This window comes from Etheostoma spectabile, unplaced genomic scaffold (genome assembly GCF_008692095.1).
Source record: "Etheostoma spectabile isolate EspeVRDwgs_2016 unplaced genomic scaffold, UIUC_Espe_1.0 scaffold452, whole genome shotgun sequence".
Classification (NCBI taxonomy): Eukaryota; Metazoa; Chordata; class Actinopteri; order Perciformes; family Percidae; genus Etheostoma; species Etheostoma spectabile.
Window position 1 is genome coordinate 28,185 of NW_022605610.1, and position 7,040 is coordinate 35,224.

Genomic DNA, 7,040 nt, shown 5'->3' on the forward strand with positions numbered 1-7,040 from the left:
TTGTAAATTCTGGAGTGTGGTCTAGACCTGGTCTATCTGTAAAGGGTCTCGAGATAACGCTTTTTATGAATTGATACTTTAAAAAAATTGAATTGAATACAAAAGGCAGTGGGACCTACCTGTGGTAGTAGCTCAGTCCGTAGGGAGTTGGGTTGGGAACCGGAGGGTTGTCGGTTCAAGTCCCCATGTGGACCAAAGTATGGAGTGTGGACCCAACTGGCCCTAGGAGATATCTTAAGGGGCCAGTTGTTCAAAATATTTAATCTGGATCAAAATTATTTGGATTTGGAAATCCCATTTTTTGCTACTCAGGATCAGGTAATCCGTCTTACTTTTATGCCGGTTTTTCACAGCAACAATTGGCCCGGATCACCCTGATCCAGATACACGGTTTTCAAGAATAACCAATCCTCCGGATTGCCCCTCTCTAAATAGGACTCCATATCACACGTGGGCTAAACGAGCTACGTATAAAAAAAAGAAAAAAAAAAAAAAAAAAAAAAAAAAAAAGAGGCAGAAAAATAAAAAATCCGACATGTAAAGAGCCAAGATGGGTCACTCTAAATCGTTATTTAAGACACAAACAACCAAAATAACGCTCCACTTCTTTCAATTCATATTTCTTTTATGTGGACCCCTCACTGATCCACTACGAATACAAACTAATCACATTAATCCAATCATTGTGGCGTATTCTTTCAAAACGTCTTTAGAAAAAAAAAAAGTTAAAGTGAAGTAGTGTAATTGTCAGGGTTCTTCTTCATCTTAGGAGGACAGAACCAACATTTGTATTAGAAATTGTTTTCCTTGAAATTAACATACTTTAATGATGAGATATATATTATTATTTTTTTTTTATGTTTTTGTTCTTATAAATCTGTTTGGGGGATTGTTCCATGAGACAAGAAGTTTGTATTTTTATTTTATGTTGACTTTACTTAAGTTGACTAAGGTTAACACGTCGAGATGCCAAATATAAAAGTAATACACTAAAATGATGCAAATGTATATTTGACCATTAAAAGTTTACTATTTTTTCCGTGCTGGATCCCCTGAAATATCCACCTTGTTAAATCCACCTTGAAAATCCCCTTGAGGTCCGACCCCGCCCCTCCCCGGTTGGGATCAGTGATAAGTCCTTGTTTTTTTTTGGATCCAAGTTGTCCAAATCGACGGCCAGTTTTGAACAACCACACTGAGGTTTTTGCCCAGATTAAAACTATGATGGATCCCGTGATCTTAATCTCATTTCCAGATCCTCTCCTTCTTTCCCTTTTTTTTTTGAGCAACCCTTTTCCCCCACGTTTGATCACCAATCCGATAACCACCAAATCCCGATTAGTTTTACCTTTACACCTGGCCCTAAGGATAAGGGACACAGATTTCTCAGAGCCAAATCCGGACATTTCAGCTTCCGAAGCGGTTTATACCTCCAAACAAGTAATGTTTTTTACTTTTGGTTAAAACTTAAAACGGGACACTAGACCTATAGGCTGTTCTCATTAGGGCTGAGGCCCCCCCCCCCCAGAGAGAAATCCTTATAGTCCTAATATCTCTCAAGATAGAAATCCTCAATATTTCATAACAACTTTTGCTTTACTGTTCCATGCTTGTTTCGCAACAGCTCATTGAGATCAGATACAACAAAAAAACACTGAAGGACATATTTTCCTTTGACACTTGATGCATATTAAACCAGATCAGCGCAAATGGAATTTAACATGATAATTTGTCCAGCTTGTATTTACGTTTCGTAAAATTCTCGTTTAGCGCTGACAGCCTCAAATTAATATCACTAGGTGAAGGTTACTAAAGTGCTCACAGTGTTCTGACAACATTGGGAAGGATTCAAGGAGGTCCGACCTTCTCTGTTCAGATTAAGGATCCGGTTTTTAAAACATAAAAGTCCGCGAAATTGCGTTCGCTAAACGCACCGACCTCCTCCATGTAATTATCAGTGATGCTTTAAGCTACTTCGTAAAACACGGCTTTCTAAAACCTCATCTGATTCACCTGGCTCTTGGCGTGCCTGGCGCCTGTGTTGGGTTCTTGATTTGTCTTACGATTTGTGTCGTTTTTTCTTTCTTTCATTCCATTTCGGTCCTTCAGTCACAGTGAACAACCGGGGACATTTCCGGGGACAGGTAGCCACTCGGGGACATGCCCCGGAAACCGGGGCCGTCTGGTAACCCTACCTAGGAGACACATATTTCGAGCACCATTCTAAGGATTTACATTAATAATGAAAATCTCTTTAAAAATGAACAATTATTGAGAGAAAATCATTGTTTGTAATTTTCGGGCCCATTACACCAGTCAGGGGAGATTTCTTTCCTCAATCCGACTGATTACGAGTGTTTTTTTTTTTTTTTTTTTCTCTCACTCCTCTGGTCCATTCTCCAGTTTTCCAGCTTCAGTTTGTGGGACCATCGGGCCGCCCCTCTGCTGGTTCCCGGGAGACGAGAGAGACTGGTCAGGTCCTCAGCAGAAGCCAGGTTCATTGAGACGGTCGCAGAGCAACCGAGGCGTGCCGGCGTGGGGACTTTATTCCAGTCCGCCCGTGAGTTGTACACCCGCGCCCTGCCGTGCGACCCCCCGAAACTGCATCCTGTAACATCAACACAACCGGTCCGGCGGGCTGCTTCTTCAAACTGGGCCGCACCCGGTCGGCGCTGGAACGACGCCGAAAGTCCTGCCGGACTCAATCCCAAGTGCCCAAGGTACTATGTTTTTTATCTGTATTGTCACCATGATGTCCCTTGAGATTGAAAATCTCGTATACTAGGGGGACCTGGGCCAGAACGGCACACGGTTACAATTCACCCTTGGATGGTATGTGGGGCAAATTTGACCCAGGTCACAAATTTTTAACAAGAAGAAAACATTGAACAAATATTCGTTCTTTTCTTCTCCCTGACAATCACGGCTTATCTTATTTTCCTGTGATAAACCATGTATATCTCCTGACTGCCATTCAGACTATGACCTTGATTTTGACCACTTAAGTGATTGATCTTTTTCCACGTGTATTTTTTAATCATGATTGTAACCGTTTATGACAAAAAAAAACAAATCTCGCTCACTTCCATTTTTAATAGTGTTCCTAGTAGAGACAATCTTGCATTCCCTGAGCATTATACAAAGATGTTACTCAATTTTTTTATTTGTTTGAATACATGTTGTTAATAATTTATGAAGTAAGCGTTTATTTCAGGAATTGCTTGTTAAAAACCTCCAATATGGTCGGGGGTATTCAAACGGAGGGTCCCGAAAGTGACGACAATACAAGGTTAATAGAATAAAATACAGCATATGTCAACAAAAAAGCTCAAACATAGATGAAAAGAACAGGGTCACATGTGGAGGTTATATTTTGCGTTACAGACATTTGAACATGGCCTTGAAATTCATTTAATGGGACTGGATCCGTTAGATTTATTACCAGTCCTCTCCAAGACCATGGCGCTTTTTTTCCCCTCTTCCCCAGCTCCGAAATCAAAACAGTAAAAAGAGTCTGCAGCTAACCCTGCTCATACCAACACTTGTGGATCTGTGTTTTTTTTGGCAACAACCGTGACTAATTGAGGAAAAGGGGAAGAGTCCCCAAGTGTTTCCATGTGTGATATAATTTTCCCCTCGTTAAACGAATCATTGGGTAACCCAAGAGAGTGTCCCATTGCATTTTGAAATGTCAAAAACTGTATCATCTAATCTGGGAGCTCTGTTTCCATCTCATTGCCAATTTGAACCTTTTATATAGCACGTAGCTGCCATGGATGGAAATAAATGGGGGGATGTATGGACCGCTTCCAACACCTTCCTCGTTTACTTCGTGTTGAAAGCGCACTAGAGTTTCCTTTTGTCGGTTCAGTTGCGTGGCAGGTGAGAAAACGCGGCCGTTCACACTCTGGTGTGCACCCACACAGCGAGCCGAGACCTCTTGAAGAGGGGTCCTCGGCACGCTGTCACTAACTCTGGAGCAGTTTTTGTGGGTGATACGGAGCCGTACTCAAACCGCAACAACATACACACTTCCCTGTCCTGAGCTAATTTCTCCGTGAGTCTGAGCTAACGATAACGTCTCCTTAGTCTGAGCTACTGTCTCCTGTAGTCAGGTAGCGTGCTGTCTGAGCCCGGAAAAAAACACATTGGTTGTTCTCCTGTAGTCGGGATCTACAGCTCCCTGTAGTCCTGAGCTAATGTTCTCCTGTATCATGTAGCTTAGCGGTCTGAGCGAATGTCGCCTTAGTCTGACTAATTCTCCTGTATGGTCTGAGCTAATGTCCCTGTAAGTCCGGTTAGCTTAGCGGCGTGTACTGAAGCTAATGTCCCTGTAGGTCCTGAGCTATGTCTCTCTGTAGTCCTGAGCTATGTTTCCTCCTGTAGTTGGTTAGCTTAGCGGTTGAGCTCACGCTCCTCTTAGTCCCTGAGCTACGTCTCCTGATAGTCTGAGCTAACGGCTCCTGTATCTGAGCCTAAATTTATTCCCTCCCTTAAGTTGGTTAGCTTAGGCTGTCTGAGCTAATGTCCCTGTAGTCTGAGCTATGTTTCCTGTGTCATTTAGCTTAGCGTCTGAGCTAATGTCTCCCTTTAGTCTGAGCTAACGGTCCTCCGTAAGTCGGAGCTAATGTTTCCTGTCGTCCCTTAGCTCATGTGTCCGGTATCGGTTAGCTAGGCGGTCTGAGCTAATGTCTCCTTAGTCTGAGTAATGTCTCATTGTGTGTGAGCTAATGTCTCCTGTAGTCTGAGCTAAATGTCTCCTGGTAGTCTGAGCTAATGTCTCCTTTAGGTCCTGAGGGCTAATAGCTCCTGTAGTCCTGAGGTAATGTCGCTGTAGTCGGAGCTAATGATTTCCTGTTATCCCGTTAGCTTAGCGTGCTGAGCTAAATGTCCTCCTGTCGTCTGATCTAACGTCTCCAGTAGGTCCGAGCTAATGTCTCCAAGTCTGAGCTAACGTCTCCTTATCCTGAGCTAAAAAACGTCTCCTGTAGGTCTGGCTAACGTCTCCTGTGTCTGAGCTAAACGTCGCCATTAGTCTGAGCTAAACGTCTCCTGAGTCTGAGCTACGTCGCCAGTAGTCTGAGTTAATGGTCTCCTTATTCCTGAGCTAAGGTCGCGCTGTAGTCTGATTGAATGGTCTCCTGGTAGCTTCAGGTAGTCTTACGTCTGAGCTAAATTGAATCCTCCTGAGTCTGAGGCTAAACTCCCTGTTAGTCTGAGCTAAATGTCTCCTGTTCAGGTAGCTGCTTAGCGGTCTGAGACAAACTAATGTCTCCTGTAGTCGGAGCTAATGTCTCCTGTAGTCTGACTAATGTCTCCTGTATCGGTTAGCTTTAGGCGTCTGAGCAATGTCTCCTGTAGTCTAGGTAATGTCTCCTGCTAGTCTGAGCTATGTCCTCCTGTATCTGACTCCTGGTTTCCTGTAGTTGGTTATACTAGACGGGCTGAGCTAACGTCTCCGGTAGTCCCCTGAGCTCACGTCTCCTGTTAGTCCCGAGCTAATGTTTCCCTGAAGTTGGTTATGCCTTAGCGTCTGAGCTAATGTCCTTGTAGCTGGACTAATGTTTCTCCCCCCCCCCTTTCCCCCTGTCAGGTCCATTAGCTTGGCGGTCGGAACGCTAATGTCTCCTTAGTCTGAGCTAATGTCTCCTGAGTCCTGGAGCTTGTTTCCTGTCTGCACTGATCTATGTTGCCTGTAGTCGCTTAGCTTTAAGCTTCTGAGCTAATGTCTCCTGTAGTCTGAGCTAAGTCTCATGTATCTGAGCTAATGTCTCCTGTAGGTCTGAGGCTACAATGTCTCCTGTAGTCTGAGCTAATGTCTCACCTGTAGTTCTGAGCTAATGTCTACTAGTCTGAGTTAATTTCCTCCTGTAGTGGTCTAGCGAATTTCGTTTCACTGTAGTCGTTGCTTAGCTGTCTGAGCTAATGTTCTCTTTATCTGACAACTTCTCCCCAGTAGTCTGACGCTCGTGTCCCCTCCTGTAGTCGAGCTAACGTTCCTGTAGTCTGAGCTAATGTCTCTGTAGTCTGAGTTAATGTCTCCTGTAGGGGCGGAATAGCTTGTTTGATAGATATTTTAGCCTAGCCTTTGTTCGCGTTTCAAGCCCGGGGACGCCAGGTGGTTTTCCGCTCCCTTATCCCCCCCCCCCTTCCCCTTTTTTCCTCCCTCCCCCGTCCTGGTGGGCGTGGCGTCCCTCCCCGTCTGGTGGGGTGGCTTGTCCCGAGGATGACGGGATGTGCCTGTCTCTAATGCTGTTTTTTTTGATTTGTTTTTTTGTGGAAATGTTAAAATTTCAAGTATGATTGATTAAAAACTATGGTTTTTTCTTGTAAGTTGCTGCTGACACAAATGACCTACGGGTGAAAAACTTTGAAAAGCAGCAAAAATTGATTAAAAAACAAAATCTTTCATTTAAAAAAACAAAACTTTGTAAAAAACAACTAAAACTATGAGATAAGAGGAAAAACAACGACACCCAAAGGGTTAAAAAAACTGTGACAACATTGAAAGAATGACTTCCTGCTCTACTCTGACTCATCAATGGGGGTCGCGCGGTACCCCTAAGGGATGCTTGGCGTACTTACTGGCAGTCCTCAGCATAGCATGTAATAACGTAGATTAAAATGTATGGCAGTAGTTATATTTACCTCATTTCTTCTTCACATCTATATGTTGAATAATTTGTCTTATCATTTCCCCTTTCCCCCCCCCGTTTTGCTTTCCTGGTGGCTGCCTGACAGATGGCAGGTTTTCTGGCGGCTTGTTTTGTTGTGAGTCGGGCCGCGTGGCTAACCTTGCGATTAGACTTCCTGACCAACTTACTCCCGCCCCGGTATCACTGGGAGACCCGATCCCCCTCTCGCTGTGAAGGGCATTATTTTTATTATTTAGCGTGGCGAGAACTTTTGTCTTTGCAGAGACGAGATTGATGACATCGAGTGGTGGAGTGTATTGATGAAGATTTGTCGCTCGCGGTGTGTGATCATCAGCAGCCACCTCCCTTCTTCTTAGATCTGAGGTCTGCGGTCCTCCGAGGCTG

The 7,040-nt window shown here is 44.0% G+C and overlaps 1 protein-coding gene across 1 annotated transcript in view; it reads left to right on the forward strand.

Moving 5' to 3' along the window:
* Positions 1-7,040, forward strand: part of LOC116686697 (tetratricopeptide repeat protein 28) — a 331,008-nt gene that overhangs the window by 9,566 nt on the left and 314,402 nt on the right. The gene's annotated exons all lie outside the window — the stretch shown is intronic.